This window comes from Erpetoichthys calabaricus, chromosome 7, assembly GCF_900747795.2.
Source record: "Erpetoichthys calabaricus chromosome 7, fErpCal1.3, whole genome shotgun sequence".
Lineage (NCBI taxonomy): Eukaryota > Metazoa > Chordata > Cladistia > Polypteriformes > Polypteridae > Erpetoichthys > Erpetoichthys calabaricus.
In genome coordinates, this window is record NC_041400.2 from 99,254,814 (window position 1) to 99,276,920 (window position 22,107).

Here is a 22,107-nt window from a genome sequence, read left to right on the forward strand (position 1 = left end):
TATTTATCTATATATATATTATATATCTATATATATCTATCTATATATATATATTTATGTAATATCTATATCTATCTATAGCAAAATACCCGCGCTTCGCAGCGGAGAAGTAGTGTGTTAAATAGGTTATGTAAACATATATATATATATATATACGTAAACATATATACATATATATACATATCTACATATACACATATCTACATATACATAAACAGTAATCCCTCGCTATATCGCGCTTCGCCTTTCGCGGCTTCACTCCATCGCGGATTTTTTGCTGGTTCGCGGATTTCTGCGGACAATGGGTCTTTTAATTTCTGGTACATGCTTCCTCAGTTGGTTTGCCCAGTTGATTTCATACAAGGGACGCTATTGGCAGATGGCTGAGAAGCTACCCAACTTACTTTTCTCTCTCTCTCTCTTGCGCTGACTTTCTCTGATCCTGACGTAGGGGGATTGAGCAGGGGGGCTGTTTGCACACCTAGACGATACGGACGCTCGTCTAAAAATGCTGAAAGATTATCTTCACGTTGCTACCTTGTGTGCAGCTGCTTCCTGAAGCGACATGCTGCACGGTGCTTCGCATACTTAAAAGCTCGAAGGGCATGTATTGATTTTTGATTGAAAAACAAACTCTGTCTCTCTCTATCTCTCTCTCTCTCTCCCAGCTCCTGACGGAGGGGGTGTGAGCTGCCGCCTTCAACAGCTTTGTGCCGCGTTGCTTCGCAGACTTGAAAGTCAAACAGCCCTATTGATTTGTTTGCTTTCCTATCTCTTTCTGACAGCCTGTGTTCCTGACGCGCACTCCTTTGAAGAGGAAGATATGTTTGCATTCTTTTAATTGTGAGACGGAACTGTCATCTCTGTCTTGTCATGGAGCACAGTTTAAACTTTTGAAAAAGAGACAAATGTTTGTTTGCAGTGTTTGAATAACGTTCCTGTCTCTCTACAACCTCCTGTGTTTCTGCGCAAATCTGTGACCCAAGCATGACAATATAAAAATAACCATATAAACATATGGTTTCTACTTCGCGGATTTTCTTATTTTGCGGGTGGCTCTGGAACGCAACCCCCGCGATGGAGGAGGGATTACTGTATATACATATACACATCCACATATACATATATATATATATATATATATATATATATATATATATATACATATACAAATTTACATATCTGCATATATATATATATATATATATATATATATATATATATATATACATATAAATATAGACATACATATATACATACATACATACATTCATATATATATATATATATATATATATATATATACTGTATATCTACATATCTAGTTATTGGCTCCAGTATTTAGGCAATAGCGGGTTGGATAATGGATGGATGGACATTTGTATGCATAGTCCTATTTGCCCGTTTTCGTTTTTTTTTTTCTTTCTTCAGTAATATTTCAGCAAACCCGGAGCTTGTCAGTTCAAATCCTGGTACTGACACCATTGTGTGACCCTGAGGAAGTCACTTCAGGTGCCTGTGCTGCAAGAAACAAAAGTAATGTAACAAATTGTACCTCAGATGTTGCAAGTTGCTGGAATAAAGGCATAAGTAAAATAGATAAATATGTATTATACACATAGGAAGTATTAATTTATTTTCAGTCAAGTCATCTGCAGCAAACCTTTATAAATGAGGGTTTCTCCTTTTTAGATATTGCAAACTGTTTCTTCTTCATTGAGGTTTTCTCTTGGAGAGCTTTTTCCATTTCATTGAAAATTAAAGCAGCAGCTGCCAAAATATGTAGCTTTCTTATTAATTTTTCAACATTGTGTAAAATAACTTTATAAAGTAACATAAAAGGTTTAAATACTGGTTATCCTTTTACACTAAAATATTACTAAAGAGATACAAAAAAAGTAAAATGCATATGTTCTTTTTCTTTAAGGAGATTTAATATTACTGAAGAAAGAAAAAAAAAACTAAAACAGCCAAATGGGGCTATGCATACGAACTTAAAAGGTTTAAATAAAACAGAAATATACATTTTTTTTTTTACTTGCTTAACTTGTGGAGGGTGTATCCTGTAGCAAAGCCCTAACTTTTTTTGTGAAAGCCCGTTTCAGTCAATAAGTCTTAAAAAAAGATGTAAAGATATTGACAATAAGCTACACAAACCCACCAAGACATGGAATCGTTTAAATCAAGTATCATTACATCTTCCTTTCTTAAAGAGAAGTAAGGCAGTACTTATAAGCTTACATATATATATATATAGAGAGAGACATACATACATATATATATATATCTATATATGTATATCTATATATATCTATATCTCTATATACATCTATATATATATATATATATATCTATATCTATATATACATATATATATATATATATATATATATATATATATATATATATATATATATATATATATATATATATATATATATATATATATATATATATATATATCTAAATCCCCGCGAAGTACTCCTTTTAAATTTTTATTAAGAAGAAAAGCTTTTTAAATTGAGGGAAAATATCCCAATAGCAATTTGTTAAGGATCTGTTTTTTTGTGAAGCTGACTTCACACAGCCTGTCCGCTGTTTTATAAACGAACGCCATATTGGGATTAATAAAGTATCTATCTATCTATCTATCTATCTATAAGGTCTTCCTTTTTCCTTGCTTCGCCAAGGAAGGAGCCTTTTTATTAAATCCAAGGGTTCTTCGCTTTTTTTTTTTTGTTTGTTTATTACAATTGTTATAGTTCTGTTTGTATACGACGTTGTCAGTTCAGCACTCAGGTTGTAATATGACCAAGCTGTGCAAGCTTACTGTTAAGAATGCAACGTATAGTTGTACATGAGAAAAGCAATCTTGCCTCAAATCAATGGCAACCCTTTTGTAGGTCTATGAACTTAATTTAAAGTTTAGGTTTACACGGTGCGTTCTTTCTGAAGTACCTGCACTCATGAATATGTCTGTATGCATCAGTCGCTCAAATCCCCGCGCTTCGCACCGGCGATGTACTGCTTTTAAATTTTTATTAAGAAGAAAAGAAAACCTTTTTAAATTGAGAGAAAATATACTAATAACAATTTGTTAAGGATCTGTTTTTTTGTGAAGCTGCCTTTACTCGAGTGATCACTTCGAGCTGACTTGCTGGCTAACCATAAGCGTTACCTGGTAGGTAACCACCCATACAATCAGATTGTGAATCAGACTACGAATGCCGTGAATGTAATTACCCCGATCTACATGGTGTCAAATAAACGAACCACACGCCGTGGCGTAATTTTAGGGGCTTCGCCTGTAGCGCTGACGTCCGAGGTTCGATTCCTGTAAGGGAGTGAAGTGAGTGGGTGGTTACCTACCAGGTAACGCTTATGGTTGGCCAGCAAGTGAGGTAACATCAGCCACGGTGCCTTCAGTTGTGAGAAGCAGATCATAGAATGGATGAAAATAGTTTACTGTCAAATAATGCAAAGAGTACGCGACACGTCTTTCCCCCTTATTCTTGGCTCATCAGGCGTACACACTCACTGCACTCGCTTACGGTAATCGAACCTCGGACGTCAGCGCTAGAGGGGCTTCGCAGCGGTGAAGTATTGCTTTTAAATTTTAATTAAGAAGAAAAGAAAACCTTTTTAAATTAAGTCTTAAAAAGAGGTGTAAAGATATTGACAATAAGCTACGCAAACCCACCAAGACATGCAACCGTTTAAATCAAGGCGCGAGTCGAAAAACACCATCCCATAATATTAGTTAACGATTAACACATTTCTATATGTATTGTAAGCATACAATACAACTGATAATATGTTGCGCTTATTTATCTGGTGTACTGACATTTTTGCGCGTTTAACGGCTGAAATCTAACGTGGTTTGTGCCCTTCAGAATGAAAAGAGTTTGCATTTACCTTTTTAATAAAAGGCGAGCTTTTAAGCCTGAGAAATCACCCCGTAAATGCACACGTTTAATTGCACATGTGTTAATATGTATGCTTACACAGTATTAAAAGACACTCAACAATTACACAGTATTAAAAGACAATCAACAATTAACGTCATTTACCTTCGTTCCCGCATTTGACTTGTGCTGTAAATCTCTTCCTCGTTTTCAGTTCACGTGATTATGTAGGAGGCGTAATACGTGATGACGCAATACGTGACTCCGCCTCCTCCATTAGAGTATATGGACAAAAAACAGGTTCCAGTTATGACCATTACGCGTAGAATTTCGAAATGAAACCTGCCTAACTTTTGTAAGTAAACTGTAAGGAATGAGCCTGCCAAATTTCAGCCTTCTACCTACACGGGAAGTTGGAGAATTAGTGATGAGTCAGTCAGTCAAACAGGTTCCAGTTATGACCATTACGCGTAGAATTTCGAAATGATACCTGCCTAACTTTTGTAAGTAAGCTGTAAGGAATGAGCCTGCCAAATTTCAGCCTTCTACCTACACGGGAAGTTGGAGAATTAGTGATGAGTCAGTCAGTCAAACAGGTTCCAGTTATGACCATTACCCGTAGAATTTCGAAATGAAACCTGCCTAACTTTTGTAAGTAAGCTGTAAGGAATGAGCCTGCCAAATTTCAGCCTTCTACCTACACGGGAAGTTGGAGAATTAGTGATGAGTCAGTCAGTCAGTCAGTCAGTGAGTCATTGAGGGCTTTGCCTTTTATTAGTATAGATATATGTGTGTGTGTGTGTATATATCTATACTAATAAAAGGCAAATCCCTCACTGACTGACTGACTGACTGACTGACTGACTCACTCACTCACTCACTCACTCACTCACTCACTCACTCACTCACTCACTCACTCACTCACTCACTCACTCACTCACTCACTCATCACTAATTCTCCAACTTCCCGTGTAGGTAGAAGGCTGAAATTTGGTAGGCTCATTCCTTACAGTTTACTTACAAAAGTTAGGCAGGTTTCATTTCGAAATTCTACGCGTAATGGTCATAACTGGGACCTGTTTTTTGTCCATATACTCAAATGGAGGAGTCGGAGTCACGTATCGCGTCATCACGCCTCCTACGTAATCATGTGAACTGAAAACAAGGAAGAGATTTACAGCACGAGTCAAACGCGGGAACGAAGGTAAATGACGTTAATTGTTGAGTGTATTTTAATACTGTGTAAGCATACATATTAACACATGTGCAATTAAACGTGTGCATTTATGGGGTGATTTCTCAGGCTTAAAAGCTCGCCTTTTATTTAAAAGGTAAATGCAAACTGTTTTCATTCTGACGGGCACAAACCACATTAGATTTCCTGCTCAACAGTAAGCTCAGCACACAGCTTGGTCCTATTACAGCCGGAGGGGCGAACTGACAATGTGGTATACAAAGAGATCCTTAACAAATAATTATTGATTCATTTTCCCTCAGTTTAAAAAGGTTTACTTTTCTTCTTAACCCCTTAACCGCCCTCTGCCGGATATATCCGGCACCGTTGTTTTATTGCTAACGCCATACTGCCGGAATTATCCGGCACATTTGCCTGTGGTTATATGAATGCCTGGCAAGTAGTATAACTGACGGTTTGGCGTGGGTATTATTACTACGTTGTATTTCGACAAGTCTGTGGTTGTTTTGGCCGGTCATGTGACGTGATTCGCATGTAACAGCTGTGAATATGGCGAAACGTAAACTGACTTCAAGTGAGGCTTTGCAGGCGATTTTGGACAGTTCTGATCATGATTGTAGCAGTTCTGAAGAAGATTTTAGCGACAGTGATGAGCAGCAACGTGCGCTGCATGATACTGTGAATGAAGACGCATCGGATGACGGCGCTGAGTGGGTGTATCCCCAGCATCTCAGCTGGGCTGCTGCCCGTGGTGAACTACCTTTTCTGCATTCGTTTGAGGGAACGTGTGGCTTTATTGTTGATGTAAACAATTACACTGCTGAGCAGTTTTATGAGCTGTTTGTGTCACCTGATTTGATCAGACATTTTGTTCATCAGACAAATCTGTATGCAGCACAGTTTATTGAGAAAAATCCCAATTTACCTCCACATTCCCGTGTTCGTGCTTGGTTTGACACTGATGAAAACGAAATGAAAAAATTCATTGGGATTTTGATGTTGATGGGAATAATCAGAAAACCAGATATTGAGATGTACTGGTCTACAGATCCTATGTATGCAACACCTATTTTTGCAGCTGTCATGACACGTAACCGATTCTCTTTGCTGCTGAAATTCTTTCATTTGAATGACAACAGAAACGAGCCAGATAAGAAAGATCCAAACCGCGACCACTTGTTCAAGCTACGTCCTTTGATTGATCATTTATTTGAAGCATTTCAGTTGCCCTACATGCCAGGACCGTCAGTTACAGTTGATGAAAGTTTATTGTTGTGGAAGGGCCGCTTACAGTTTCGACAGTATCTACCATTGAAAAGGGCACGGTTTGGTATCAAGATGTTTTGCTTAGCTGAGAATTCAGGTTACATTTATAGATTTCGTGTATACACTGGCAACTTGCACAACATTTAGTGGTCAATACTGCTTGAATAAATGTAAAAAATGTAAAAAAAATGTAAAAAAGTAAAAAAACGAAAATTGTTCAGATTTCGCCTGGCGTGGGGAATATTTAGGGAGTTGGCGGTTAAAGGGTTAATAAAAAATTTTAAAGCAGTACTTCGCCGCTGCGAAGCGCGGGTATTTTGATATATATCAAAATATATCGCGTCATCACGCCTCCCACGTAAGCACGTGAACTGACCCGCTGCCGTTTGCAATGCCATATTCGCGAGATACAAGTTTAATGAGAAGACACGAGGTATAAACGACAGTTTGGATCACTGTGTAACAGAGTTAAAATTGCTGTAGCGAGAAACTTTTAACTGCCGGGTCTTAGCTAACATTAAATAAACCCGTGGACATCACAACATCACACAAGAGAGCGACTCACGTGAAGTGACTGAACGCAGCAGGAGTGATCACTTCGATGAATCAAACCTGTTCAAAAAACACATTACACAATTGATAAGGTACGAAAACAATATGAAACCGATTGTGGATTTGCGTACAGCCACTGAAACTTTGTGACGGCACGAGACTTCAGGTCACGTCTCTGTAAAAGAACCTCATTGAGGCAACTATTTTTACTGGCGGTGGCTCAGGGGAGAGAGTTTTTATTCCTCGCATCCCCGTTATACCCTCTGATCTCCCATTTCAATTCAAATGCCTCCAATTTCCACTAAGGCTCTGCTTCGCAATGACAATTAATAAGTCTCATGGACAGACCCTACAAAAAGTTGGCATTGATTTCAGGCAGGACTGCTTTTCACATGGCCAACTGTACGTTGCATGCTCAACAGTAAGCTCAGCACACAGCTTGGTCATATTACAACCGGAGGGGCGAACTGACAACATGCTATACAAAGAGATCCTTAACAAATAATTATTGATTAATTTTCCCTCAGTTTAAAAAGGTTTACTTTTCTTCTTAATAAAAATGTTAAAGCAGTACTTCGCCGCTGCGAAGCGCGGGTATTTTGATATATATCAAAATATATCACGTCATAGCGCCTCCCACGTAAGCACGTGAACTGACCCGCTGCCGTTTGCAATTCATTTTCGCGAGATACAAGTTTAATGAGAAGACACGAGGTATAAACGACAGTTTGGATCACTGTGTAACAGAGTTAAAATTGCTGTAGCGAGAAACTTTTAACTGCCGGGTCTTAGCTAACATTAAATAAACCCGTGGACATCGCAACATCACACAAGAGAGCGGCTCACGTGAAGTGACTGAACGCAGCAGGAGTGATCACTTCGATGAATCAAACCTGTTCAAAAAACACATTACACAATTGATAAGGTACGAAAACAACATGAAACCAATTGTGGATTTGCATACAGCCACTGAAACTTTGTGACGGCACGAGACTTCAGCTCACGTCTCTGCAAAAGAACCTCATTGAGGCAACTATTTTTACTGGCGGTGGCTCAGGGGAGAGAGTTTTTATTCCTCGCATCCCCGTTATACCCTCTGATCTCCCATTTCAATTCAAACGCCTACAATTTCCACTAAGGCTCTGCTTCGCAATGACAATTAATAAGTCTCAGGGACAGACCCTACAAAACGTTGGCATTGATTTCTGGCAGGACTGCTTTTCACATGGCCAACTGTACGTTGCATGCTCAAGAGTAAGGTCAGCACACAGCTTGGTCATATTACAACCGGAGGGGCGAACTGACAACGTGGTATACAGAGAGATCCTTAACAAATAATTATTGATTCATTTTCCCTCACTTTAAAAAGGTTTACTTTTCCTCTTAATAAAAATTTTAAAGCAGTACTTCACCGCTGCGAAGCCCGGGTATTTTGATATATATATATGTATATATATATATATATATATATATATATATATATATATATATATATATATATATATATATATATATATCTCAATGTATGTATGTATATATGTATGTCTAGATATATGTAGATATGTAAATATATATATATATGTAGATATGTAAATATATATATATATATATTTATATATACAGTAATCCCTCCTCCATCGTGGGGGTTGCGTTCCAGAGCCACCCGCGAAATAGGAAAATCCGCGAAGTACAAACCATATGTTTATATGGTTATTTTTAGAATGTCATGCTTGGGTCACAGATTTGCGCAGAAACACAGGAGGTTGTAGAGAGACAAGAACGTTATTCAAACACTGCAAACAAACATTTGTCTCTTTTTCAAAAGTTTAAACTTTCTCCATGACAAGACAGAGATGACAGTTCTGTCTCACAATTAAAAGAATGCAAACATATCTTCCTTTTCAAAGGAGTGCACGTCAGGAGAGAGAGAAGAAAGCAAGCAGTCAAAAAAAAAATCAATAGGGCTTTTTGGCTTTTAAGTATGTGAAGCACCGCCGGTACAAAGCTGTTGAAGGCGGCAGCTCACACCCCCTCTGTCAGGAGCAGGAAGAGAGAGAGAAAGAACCACAGAAAAACAAAGTCAAAAATCAATACGTGCCCTTTGAGCTTTTAAGTATGCGAAGCACCGTGCAGCATGTCCTTCAGGAAGCAGCTGCACACAGCCCCCCTGCTCACACCCCCCTACGTCAGCGCAAGAGAGATATATGTTTGTGTGTGTATGTATGTATGTATGTGTGTATACAGTGATCCTTCGCTATATCGCGCTTCGCCATTCGCGGCTTCACTCCATCGCGGATTTTATATGTAAGCATATTTAAATATATATCGCAGATTTTTTGCTGGTTCGCGGATTTCTGCAGACAATGGGTCTTTTAATTTCTGGTACATGCTTCCTCAGTTGGTTTGCCCAGTTGATTTCATACAAGGGACGCTATTGGCAGATGGCTGAGAAGCTACCCAACTTACTTTCTCTCTCTCTCTCTTGTGCTGACGTAGGGGGGTGTGAGCAGGGGGGCTGTTCGCACACCTAGACGATAGGGACGCTTGTCTAAAAATGCTGAAAGATTATCTTCACGTTGCTACCTTCTGTGTGTAGCTGCTTCCTGAAGCGACATGTGGCACGATGTTTCGCATACTTAAAAGCTCAAAGGGCACGTATTGATTTTTGACTTTGTTTTTCTCTGGCTCTCTCTCTCTCTTTCTCTGCTCCTGACGGAGGGGGTGTGAGCTGCTGCCTTCAACAGCTTTGTACCGGCGGTGCTTCGCATACTTAAAAGCCAAACAGCCCTATTGATTTTTGGCTGCTTGCTTTGTTCTCTCTCTCTCTCTCTCTCCTGACGTGCACTCCTTTGAAAAGGAAGATATGTTTGCATTCTTTTAATTGTGAGACAGAACTGTCATCTCTGTCTTGTCATGGAGCACAGTTTAAACTTTTGAAAAAGAGACAAATGTTTGTTTGCAGTGTTTGAATAACGTTCCTGTCTCTCTACAACCTCCTGTGTTTCTGTGCAAATCTGTGACCCAAGCATGACAATATAAAAATAACCATATAAACATATGGTTTCTACTTCACGGATTTTCTTATTTCGCGGGTGGCTCTGGAACGCAACCCCCGCGATGGAGGAGGGATTACTGTATATATATGTATGTGTATGTATGTATGTGTATATGTGTATATGTATATGTGTGTGTATATGTATGTGTATATATATGTTGATATGTGTATATATATATATATATGCATATATATGTGGATGTGTATATGTATATATATATATATGTAGATATGTGTATATGTAGATATGTATATATATGTATATGTATATATATGTTTATGTGTGTGTGTGTGTATATTATATATATAAAAGACAGCAACACTCGTAACAATGACAACACAATTACATTGACAATCATGTTACGTTATTTTTAAAATGTTTCCTTTTCTTTTTCATAACCTCTTTAACACACTACTTCTTCGCTGCGAAGCGCGGGTATTTTGCTAGTATATATATATATATATATATATATATATATATATATATATATATATATATATATATATATGTGTGTGTGTGTGTATATATATATGTGTGTGTGTGTGTGTATATGTATATATATATATGTATGTATATATGTATTATATATATATTATATATATAATATATATATATATATATGTATATTATATATATATATGTATACAGTGAAATGCCTGCTCAATTGGGTTAAGATCAGGTGACTGACTTGGCCATTCAAGAATTTTCCACTTCTTTGCTTTATTAAACTTCTGGCTTGCCTTGGCTGTATGTTTTGGGTCATTGTCCATCTGGATCATGAAACGCTGCCCAATCAGTTTGACTGCATTTAGCTGGATTTGAGAAGACAGTATGTCTCTGAAAACCTCAGAATTCATTCGGCTGCTCCTGTCCTGTGTCACATCATCATTAAATACTAGTGTTCCAGTGCCACTGGCAGCCATGCACGCCCAAGCCATCACACTGCCTCAAACGTGTTTTACAGATGATGTGGTATGCTTTGGATAATGAGCTGTTCCACGCCTTCTCCATACTTTTTTCTTGTCATCATTCTAGTAGAGGTTGATCTTGGTTTCATCTGTCTAAAGAATGTTTTTCCAGTACTGTGCTGGTTTTTTTAGATGTTCTTTAGTTAAGTCCAATCTAGCCTTTCTATTCTTGAGGCTTATGAGTGTCTTGCACCTTGCAGTGCACCCTCTGTATTTAATTTTATGCAGTCTCCACTTTATGGTAGACTTGGATATCGATACGCCTATCCCCTGGAGAGTGTTGTTCACTTGGTTGGCTGTTGTGAAGGGGTTTCTCTTTACCATGGAAATGATTCAGCGATCATCCACCACTGTTGTCTTCCGTGGACGTCCAGGTCTTTTTGCGTTGCTGAGTTCACCAGTGCTTGTTTTCTTTCTCAGGATGTACCAAACTGTAGATTTTGCCACTCATAATATTGTAGCAATTTCTCGGATGGGTTTTTTCTGTGTTCGCAGCTTAAGGATGGCTTCTTTCATCTGCATGGAGAGCTCCTTTGACCGCATGTTGTCTGTTCACAGCAAAATCTTCCACATGCAAGCACCACGCCACAGATCAACTCCAGGCCTTTTATCTGCTTAATTGATAATGACGTAACGACGGACTTGCCCACACCTGCCCATGAAATAGCCTTTGAGTCAATTGTCCAATTACTTTTGAGCCCCTGAAATGAAGGGATTGTGTTAAAAAAATGCTTTAGTTGCCTCACATTTTTCTGCAATTATTTTGTTCACCCCACTGAATTAAAGCTGAAAGTCTGCACTTCAACTGCATCTGAGTTGTTTCATTTAAAATTCATTGTGGTAATGTACAGAACCAAAATTAGAAAAAAGTTGTCTCTGTCCAAATACTTATGGACCTAACTGTATAATATATACAGTATGTGGAAGATAACCCGGACACAGACAGGCAGACACATTCAACTCACCCAACACATGTTTATTGTGACAATCCATATTTAGAGTAAAGTGCCACACAAACCCCAAAGTCCCCAAAAGTCCTGGCCACGATCAAATGCCTCACTTCTTCAGGCCACCTCCTTGCCTTCTCCAAGACCTCGTCCTTCTTCCACCCGACTCAAGCCCCTGAATGGAGGGAGGCTGCCCCTTTTATACACACCTGGATGTGCGCTAGATGTCTCCCGACAATCGTCCACCGGCACTCCCCGGTGTGGCGGAAGTGCCGGCTGCGCACCCAGAAACACTCCGGGTGTCCCCGATCCTCTTCCCCCCAGCACGGGGCTCCTAAGGCATTGGGGCACCCCCTGGTGTTGACCATGGGCCCCTACAGGGTTGATCTTTAAAGCTCAGTACCCGTGGTCCCCATACCTGCCACGGCGGTCGCCCCCATATTATCTGTGGGAGGCATAAGCCCTCTTCCGGCCCTCCGGGGCCTCCGGCCGGGTTCCCCCCAAAGCCACCTGTGACACTGCCCCACCACCAGCGAAGACCCGTCAGGTGGTGCGGCTCGTCCTGTGAGGGCAGCTCATCCCCAAAGTGGGTCCTACTCTTGAAGCTCCAGGGTCCGGTCCTGTTAAACAAAGAACAGAAACAGTGGCGGAGACACTGCTTGGACACCACCACCTGGTGTCCTGTCATGCCTCGCACAGGCAGCGCTCCCCCCTTCTACTGGCACCCCGGGACTTGCCTTTTCAGCACCCCCTCCGAGGTTTCCATGCCCCTTTGGTTGGAGCTACTCGCACCTCCGTAGCCTCCGCCAGCTGTGACAGTGTCCTCCGGCAAAGCGGCCCGTCCCGCAAGGGCAGGTCCCCAATGAAGCGGGTCCTACTGCTCGTCCAGTGTCCGGTCCTGCAACAAAGACAAACAGGGGCAGAGACGCTGCCTGGACACCACCTGGCGTCCCTCCGTGCCGCACACTGGCAGCGCCCCTCCCTTATGCTTTACGGGGTCAGTTCTACTCACCGTCCCCGCTGTACCAGCGACATTAATGGCTGTGTTGAGTTATTTTGATGGGACAGCAAATTTACACTGCTATACAAGCTGTACACTGACTACTTTACATTGTATCAAAGTGTCATATCTTCAGTGTTGTCCCATGAAAAGATATAATAAAATACAGTGGAACCTCGGTTTGTGAGTATAATTCGTTCCAGAAATGTGCTCGCAGTCCAAAGCACTCGTGTATCAAAGTGAATTTCCCCATAAGAAATAATGGAAACTCGGATGATTTGTTCCACAACCCAAAACTATTCATATAAAAATGATTAATACAAAATATAAAGTAAAAATACATAACAAATTAACCTGCACTTTACCTTTGAAAAGAATCATGGCTGGTGTGAGTGAGTTTCTAAACTCTTGTGGGATTCCACCCAATGGGACAACATGCGGAAGAGCGTCCCAAAGCAATCGCAGTCTCCCAGCGCTGTAGCAGTTCGCCGTAAAAGCAAATCCGAAAAGATCGCGGACATGCTTTAAGCATTTGCCATCGATGGGTGATACAAGGAACATTATAAATGCGCAGAGCACAGTATTACTTGGCCACGACCCTGCCTGACTGTTATGTCTGTGTATAGGAGAGTGGCAGATCTCCGCTACAATAAATAACCGCGCTGTTGCTGTTTCAAGCTGAATAAAGCTGGTGTTGCTAAAGTACTGAGACTCAGCTTTGTGTTTTAGGGTGCAAGATGGAGACTCGCACATCACAGCACACACACACACACACAACAGTCACAATGCTGTAGTAAACAGTATACGCTCGTACGGATGTTGACTATATGAGTGAGGCACGGCGACTCAGACGGAGAATAGGAGACGATTGCCTACAATCCCAGAGTGAGAGAGAAAGAAGAACCATCAGCTCAGTTTTGATCACATGACGCTCAGCAGACAAAGCGTATACATACTACTCGTATTGCAAGACCTCACTCGTTTATCAAGTCAAAATTTATTAAAAATTGTAGCTCGTCTTGCAAAACACTTGTAAACCAAGTTACTCGCAAACCAAGGTTCCATTGCATTTACAAAAATGTGATGGGTGTACTCACTTTTGTGAGATACTGTATATAGTATAGTTTATACTAGAGGGCTCTGCTTGCTTCGCTCGCCAACCCCTGTGTGAGCGCTATGCGCTAACCACTTCACGGCTCTGTCGCTTGCGTATGGGGAAGCGGATGTACAATTTAAACAGATTGTTATTTTCACGGGAATTGTTACATATACATAATAGCACTAACTATTTTACATTACAGCGAGTAATTAACCATAGTAAAAAATAGTAAAACATAATAAATTGAAAGAAAATTATGTTTCATCTTGTGTTAGAGGTATTTGTTGCATTATACGTTTTCGTTCTGTTTGGCTTTGAAATTAACATGCAAATGCTTTTTAAACTTATTAAAACATCAATAAAAACAATATTTGGAATTCATTTTCGTCAGTATTGCTTTGAATTTTTATTCCGTTTATGGAGTTACATCGTGACAATGCAACGTATAACTGCCCGTGAGTGAATATCGTTTCTTTTCATCTAATAAATAGACTTTTTCAAATGTTTGTCCCTGTGTTTGTCATAGCAAAAGCTTTTCTAAGAGGAAACTGTAAACATTTTAATACAAATGGCATATCAAGATCTCCTTTGGTATCTGTTTTCCACGAAAGGTGAACTACATTACCTTTCTTGTCACCTGTTAAAATTTTACATGTCAGAATTGTTTGACCAACTTTGAATACAACTGATCTTGTCCTATTGCATAGCCCATCACTCATACATAAATTACGCAATAACATTGTGATACATCCTTCTTTCAACAGCAATTTGGCTAGTGGAAGACTGGACGGTGTTAATGATTATAGATATTCTATAGGATATTGTGAGTTGATGTTTTCATCTTCTGCACCAATTGTTTCAGCATAGTCAATTGATACACATTTAACCAATTTGCCGTGTAACTGATTGACAATTTTCACGTAAATTCATTTGACCTCATTGTGTCTCGGTGCTAGGATTGCCCGTGTACTCATTTCTTCTGTTGATAACCCTTCCGGATGAAATTCTTCATTAAGATTTGGACATAATAAGTCTTCTTTTATTGGGAACTTTAAAGTGAGGAAAATATAAAACTTTATAAGAGCTGAGAGCGCAGGAACTGTGTCTGACAAAAGCATTCACACGAATGAGAGGTGAGAGGACTGTGGGCATGGGCCATTAACCGTAAATGGTTGAGAGGAGGGCAGGACTTGAAAAAATCTCTTGGAAATAGTCTTGTCAAGTCTCGTGTCAAGATTTTTTTTTTTTATAATATATATAATACGTGTGTATATGTCTTTCAAAACACTGTTGTACTGAAGGACCCCACACTGTTATAATGCATATTGAAATATAAGTTTTATGAAAATCTTTAAGATAAATGTCTCATTTTATAATCTTCTTTCTCTTAAAAGGTCCTCAGAGAGCTAAATTCAGCATTTACGAAAAGAAGACAAATCTTCAAATGTTCTTCAGAAAAAAGCTTGGAGGAAGAGAAACGGAAGACTTCCTGTCTTGCCCGGCAGTTAGCTAGTTCCTGCAAAAGTGATTCTCCTGATAACACAACAGTGTTGACACAAAACAATAAGAAACTGCTGAATAAGATTGGTCAAAAGGACATTGAACTAGAGGTGCGTAGATGTTTTTGTGTGAGTGAGCAGAGTATGTTTTTAATTAAAATAAATGTGCAGATGAAATGTCAATGATTTCAAGCCGATAAGCAGCCTCAAAAAATTATATAACCTGAAAAACTAAGTTAAAAAGAATGAAAGAGTCATTAGTGCATTTAGTTCTCTAAAACAATCATGTTGATCATTTACATTCCAATAAGTTAATACAATTTTAGGACTTTTGTTTTCTTTTTGTAATACACATCATGGGAATAACTACTTTTATATCTTATTTACCTCTCATCCCTACTTTATTTAATCTTTTTATGAATGAAATATGGTTTACTTCATGAATAAGGAAGTGATAGAAAATATGAAAACTGTTTACTTGATAGTACAATGTGTTCCTATTAACATTGGTCAGGTTAGACTTTGACTATAGGTCACAATTTAAAGGCACTATTGTGTTCTCTAAGATATGTTTCTCCATTTGATGTCAATTAAAATGTAATCAGTGCAGATTTCTACATAATGCCAACAAAGCAAGGCAATTCAAAACAATAGCGCTGGTTTTCTGAAGATGCCCAGATTGGTGTTAGAATCGGGCCTCCATCCCTCTTGAATATAGTAAAATGTGACTAAAGGGGAAGGGTTGCTTCTTAGAAAGGGCATTCAGTCTTAAATTTCCGCTGCAATAGCCATTTTATCTTACTAAACAAATTATTATTTATAAAATTTGTAGTTATTTTTTGTAGGCAAACAATGCTTGAGGTTGGTTGCTTTCCAAGATTAATGTTAGAATTGTGTATATATCTGATATTGTTGCAAGAAATTCTTTTGCACCAGAGTTAGTTTATCATTTTTGGTTATGGTGAAAATGTCTTTGAGGATGTTACATTAAATATTTTTTTTATGCTTTTATGGCCAGCAATTTAAATTAACAATGGAAGAACGTAAAAGAGCCTGTGTAAAAGCTGAAGAAACTATTGCTGCCCAGAAAAAGGACCATAAAAAGCTAGTAAGTAAAATAACAGAGCTACAAACCCAACTAAACAAAAAAGACATGCCCACAAAAGATCTTGAGGATCACCTTCACAAGCTTGAGGTGTGTGATTTTATCATATACTAGCAAAATACCCGCGCTTCGCAGCGGAGAAGTAGTGTGTTAAAGAGGTTATGAAAAAAAAAGGAAACATTTTAAAAATAACGTAACATGATTGTCAGTGTAATTGTGTTGTCATTGTTATAACTGTTGCTGTCTTTTATATATATATATATATATATATATATATATATATATATATATATATATATATATATATATGTTATATATATAATATACACACACACATAAACATTTATATACATATACATATATATACATATCTACATATACACATCTACATATATATATACACACATACATAAACACACACATAAGACTTACTGACTGAAACGGGCTTTCATTGACAATCATGTTACGTTATTTTTAAAATGTTTCCTTTTTTTTTTTCATAACCTCTTTAACACAGTACTTCTCCGCTGCGAAGCGCGGGTATTTTGCTAGTATATATATATATATAATATATACATATACATATACACACATACATGCAGTTTTAATAACACAGAAATCAATATAAACATTAACATCATTATCATATGAGAATATGAAGTAATATATAAGAAGCACTTTTCATATAAATATAAATTATTAAACAGTAAAATCTTCTTCTGTAATTTGCTACCGTGGCAATTTGTGTGTCTGTCCAGGATTTTAAATGACCTGTACCTCGCAAACCGTTTCACCTATACACTTGAAATGTGGTACACATATAGTACGTCACGTCTACTATCCGCTTTATGGGTGATGATTGTTTTACTCTTTTTATCTTTATTTTATTTTATTGTAGAATCAACTCCTATCTGCGCACAGCAGGGCAGCCGTGGGCGGATGCGTATGGTGTATTCACTCCATGTTATCGTGCATTGCGCTGTTAGTGGTATTTTGATAAAAGAATTTGAACAACATATAAGAAGCGTATAAATTATTAAACAGTAAAACATTAACATTTAAGAAGTAAAGTTACATGAAGTACTACTGCAGTGCCTTCGGGTATACCTCATTTTTTGTTTGCCCATTACATGCTTAAATGTATACATTTTTTGGTGCACCTACCCGAGAACACGCGACATATAACCGAGCGTGGGAGAAGCATGGATTGTAAACACGCGTTGAGTTCATCTGCTGGTCTCCCTCGTGGAATAACTGGTAATGTTTGACTAAAATCTACAGCGAGTAAAACGACGTTACCTCCTATTTTTTTTTTTTACGATCTCTGAGATCTTGCTTTTTTCGGTTCAATGCTTCATAAGCTCTTTTATGTTGTATGGTGTACTTATCCCAAACCATCATCTTTGAATGTTGCAAGACTTTCGCCTTGTATGTAGATCGGGGTAATTACATTCATTGCATTCCTAGTCTGAATCACAATCTGATTGTATGGGTGGTTACCTGGCACTGTAGGGTTGCCACCCGTCCTTTAAAATACGGAATCGTGCCGCGTTTGAGAATGAAATTGCGCGTCCCGTTTTGAATCAATACTGGACGGGATTTATCCCGTATTTTTTTTATCATTTTTTTTTTAAAGCAGCGTCTCATGCAAATCATCCCACATGCATTTTATGAAGATGCCTCCTTTCCTACTTTGGATTGGGTAATGGAGTGGTGGCTCTGAGGCTAAGGATCTGCACTGGCAATCGGAAGGTTGCCGGTTCGAATCCCGTAAATGCCAATAGAGACTCTGCTCTGTTGGGCCCTTAAGCAAGGCCCTTAACCTGCAATTGCTGAGCGCTTTGAGTAGTGAGAAAAGCGCTATATAAATGCAAAGAATTATTATTATTATTATTATTATTATTATCGTTAGTTTGATTGGTGTTTTTAACTGTCCAGTGAGGAGGGCGTGTCTTTTAAGTACAGTCTGCAAAGTGTTGGCACTGAGATGTGGCGTCAGCGCCATAGTTGAAGCCCCTAACGTTGCGGTCAGCAAGTCAGCTAACATCCGCCATGTGCCGTCTTTCAGTTGCGAGAAGCAGATCATAGAATGGTTGAAACTGTTGCCCCTAACGTTGCGCCACGGCGTGTGGTTCGTTTATACCTCGTGTCTTCTCATTAAACTTTTATCTCGCGAATATGTTATTGCAATCCGCAGCGGGAGCGTTTCTATAAACTTAATTGAAACTTACGTTTTACACCGTGCTTTGTTTCCCTTATGAACATGCTTGTATGCTTAACTCGCTCCGTTCTCAATTGTTTAATTAATTTTTTGCTCTTCGCTGTTTGCGGCTGTTCCTCCATTTCCCCCTACTTCGTTCTTTTATCTCGCGAATATGTTATTGCAATCCTTAACGGGAGCGTTTCAATAAACTGATTGAAAATAGTTTTGCATTTACCTTTTTAGTAAAAGGCGAGCTTTTAAGCCTGAGAAATCACCCCGTAAATGCACACGTTTAATTGGACATGTGTTAATATGTATGGTTACACAGTATTAAAAGACAGTGAACAACGTCAGTTACCTTTCTTCCCGCGTTTGATAAAAGGTGAGCTTTTAAGCCTGAGAAATCACCCCGTAAATGCACACGTTTAATTGCACATGTGTTAATATGTATGCTTACACAGTATTAAAAGACAGTCAAAAATTAACGTCATTTACCTTCGTTCCCGCGTGTGACTCGTGCTGTAAATGTCTTCCTTGTTTTTAGTTCACGTGATTACGTAGGAGGCGTGATGACGCGATACGTGACTCCGCCTCCTCCATTACAGTGTATGGACAAAAAATATGTTCCAGTTATGACCATTACGCTTTGAATTTCGAAATGAAACCTGCCTAACTTTTGTAAGTAAGCTGTAAGGAATGAGCCTGCCAAATTTCAGCCTTCCACCTACACGGGAAGTTGGAGAATTAGTGATGAGTGAGTCAGTCAGTCAGTCAGTGAGGGCTTTGCCTTTTATTATTATAGATACAGTACTATAAAAGTTTGCCATGGGTTGCAACTGAAAGTTTTAGTGCAAAAGCAGAAATACGTCATTGGAGCTAGACATACTGTATTCTTGTTTTTAAGCTGTTTCTGTTCCTCCTGCGTTTTCCACTTTGTATTTTATTTGTATGCTTATAGGTTTAATTTTACCCAGAAAAACACTTGAGAAACACTTAGGTGGTGTTTACTTATTTTAAGGTACGTTGCATGTTAATAGGACCATACAAGTAGGAATTTCACTGTAGTTTCTACTTGTGACAATAATGATCCTTTAAATTTATTCCTTATAAGGTGTCACTAATTTTAAACATTACACTCTTTATTGATAGCAACATATCTTCAGTTCCAACCTGTAAATTGAAACTTAAACCAGGAAAGAGAAGCTTTTATTTAAAACTATTTGCTGGAACACTTAATTTTCTCTATTTCTTCATTTTCCCATGCATATCTATACAATTGAAAACTTGTAATGCACTGCATAATTTAACATAGAAATTAAACGTCTTTTGACTTCAACAATAAAGAAGTCTTTCATTTAAGATTGGTTAAATATTGAGATTGCCACTATTATCATCACTCAAGAGGCATTCCAAAAATTTTGACTTGTTGTGACCTAAAATTTTTACAGTATCTACACAAATATCTTACTAAAGGTGGCTTTCCACATGAAGATAGAAAACAATTGTATCAGGTTAAGATGTTTTGACCCATTCACCTTGTAACTAAGGGTTCACTGCTCTGATTGATTCCCTTCCAAATGTTATACTTAATGTTTAGATCAAGCTAAGTACCATTTTTCAGCCTTGATGCACATATTGTTGTTGTGTGTTTATGTGTAATTATGTGTAATGTATATAATTATTTTTCACCACAGCTTAAATTTAAGGAAGGTGCAGATCCTTTAAGTGAAGAAGTTGAAACTCTTAAGACCCAGCTTGAACAAATGGATCTTGAGCGAACAAGGATAGCTAGAACCCATGAACAGCAGTATGTAAAGCTCTTTTTCTATACATAATGGGCAGGAATATTAAGTTGTGTTTTGAGTGTTTAGAGTAGGGGTGTCCAACTCCAGTCCTGGTGGACCGCAGTGGCTGCAGGTTTTCATTCTAACCTTTTTCCTAATCAGAGAGCAGTTTTCACTGTTAATTAACTCATTTTCCCTTCATTTTATTAGCCCTGTTTTTAAGGATTCAGTCCTCTGAATTGATTTGTTTCTTCATTAAATTGCAGCCAAACAGAAATGAGATGTGAAATGAACAAACAGCTGACCAGCTAAATTGGAACATCAAACTCCAGCCAATTTCACTCCAACCAGTTTCTTAATGAGAAGCCAATTCTTGCTGTTAATTAAAGCTGTTATTGAATATCATAACTTGTTGCTGCTCTCATTCTGCCACAGCAGACTGTTGATTTTCTGTTTTTTGGAAGTCCACCATCAAGATGTTTTGGTGAACTGAGCAGACCAAAATGACCGAGACCATCATCTTTCTTTATTTTCAGGTTAGCTGGTCATGTGGTGGCTTGTTTTGTGGCTCATTATTTTTTGTTTGCTTGTTAAGGAAAAAGAAACAACTAAGAGATCTGAGTCTCATCAATTAAAACTAAGGTAAAACAAGTTAATCAGCAGCAAAAACGTGTCACTAATTAAGAAGATGGCTAGAATGAAAACCTGGACAGGACTTGGACACCCTTGTCTTAGTTGTTAGTAAGTTTTTTTCCTGAATTAGCAGCCAAACAATAATGAGACACAAAACGAGATGCCACATGACCAGCTAACCACAGCATTTCTTTTTTTTTTTGGCATGAAAAATTACATTTTTATTAAATCTCAAAAATGTAATAATGTTACAAATAATAATAGTAATGATTAATAAAAATATGAAATGAACAGTAATAATAACAGTAATAATAATACTACTACTAATGATGCCAAAACATTATATAATCTTAAAATGAGTCCTTTGTGTGATAAATCTTAAAGCACAATGAAAGACACAATCCACTGTCAAGGTCAGGACAATAATAGTGCGTTTATTTTCAGATTTTCTTTGCAGATTTATCAGTTTTTGAACAGCACACTGTACAGGTACAAGTTGGATCCCTTTTTTTGTGTTGGAGGTATATAGTAAAATGTCTACCAGTAAGATGCTCTGGATTGATCGATGATGTGCTGGGTCGACTGTGTCTTTTTAGTGGTAATGTGGACGGTGGATGTGAGGCAATGATTTGTTCTATAAGCTGTCATGTAAAGTTTGTATGAGATACATTTTTGCCAGCTTTTTGTTTGCACAACATGAATGAATTCCAAATACAGGGTTCCACCAGATGACAAAATATCTTTTTGTAGTATTTCTCTTGTTGCCTCAGCATAACGGGATAGAAAGTCAATTCTTGATCCACACGATCTACTCCGTCCATCGTGCTTTTGTAGTCGACCACAGCACATGGCTTCGTAACCTGCTTCTTGCCTTTTGCCGGTACAGTGACTGTAG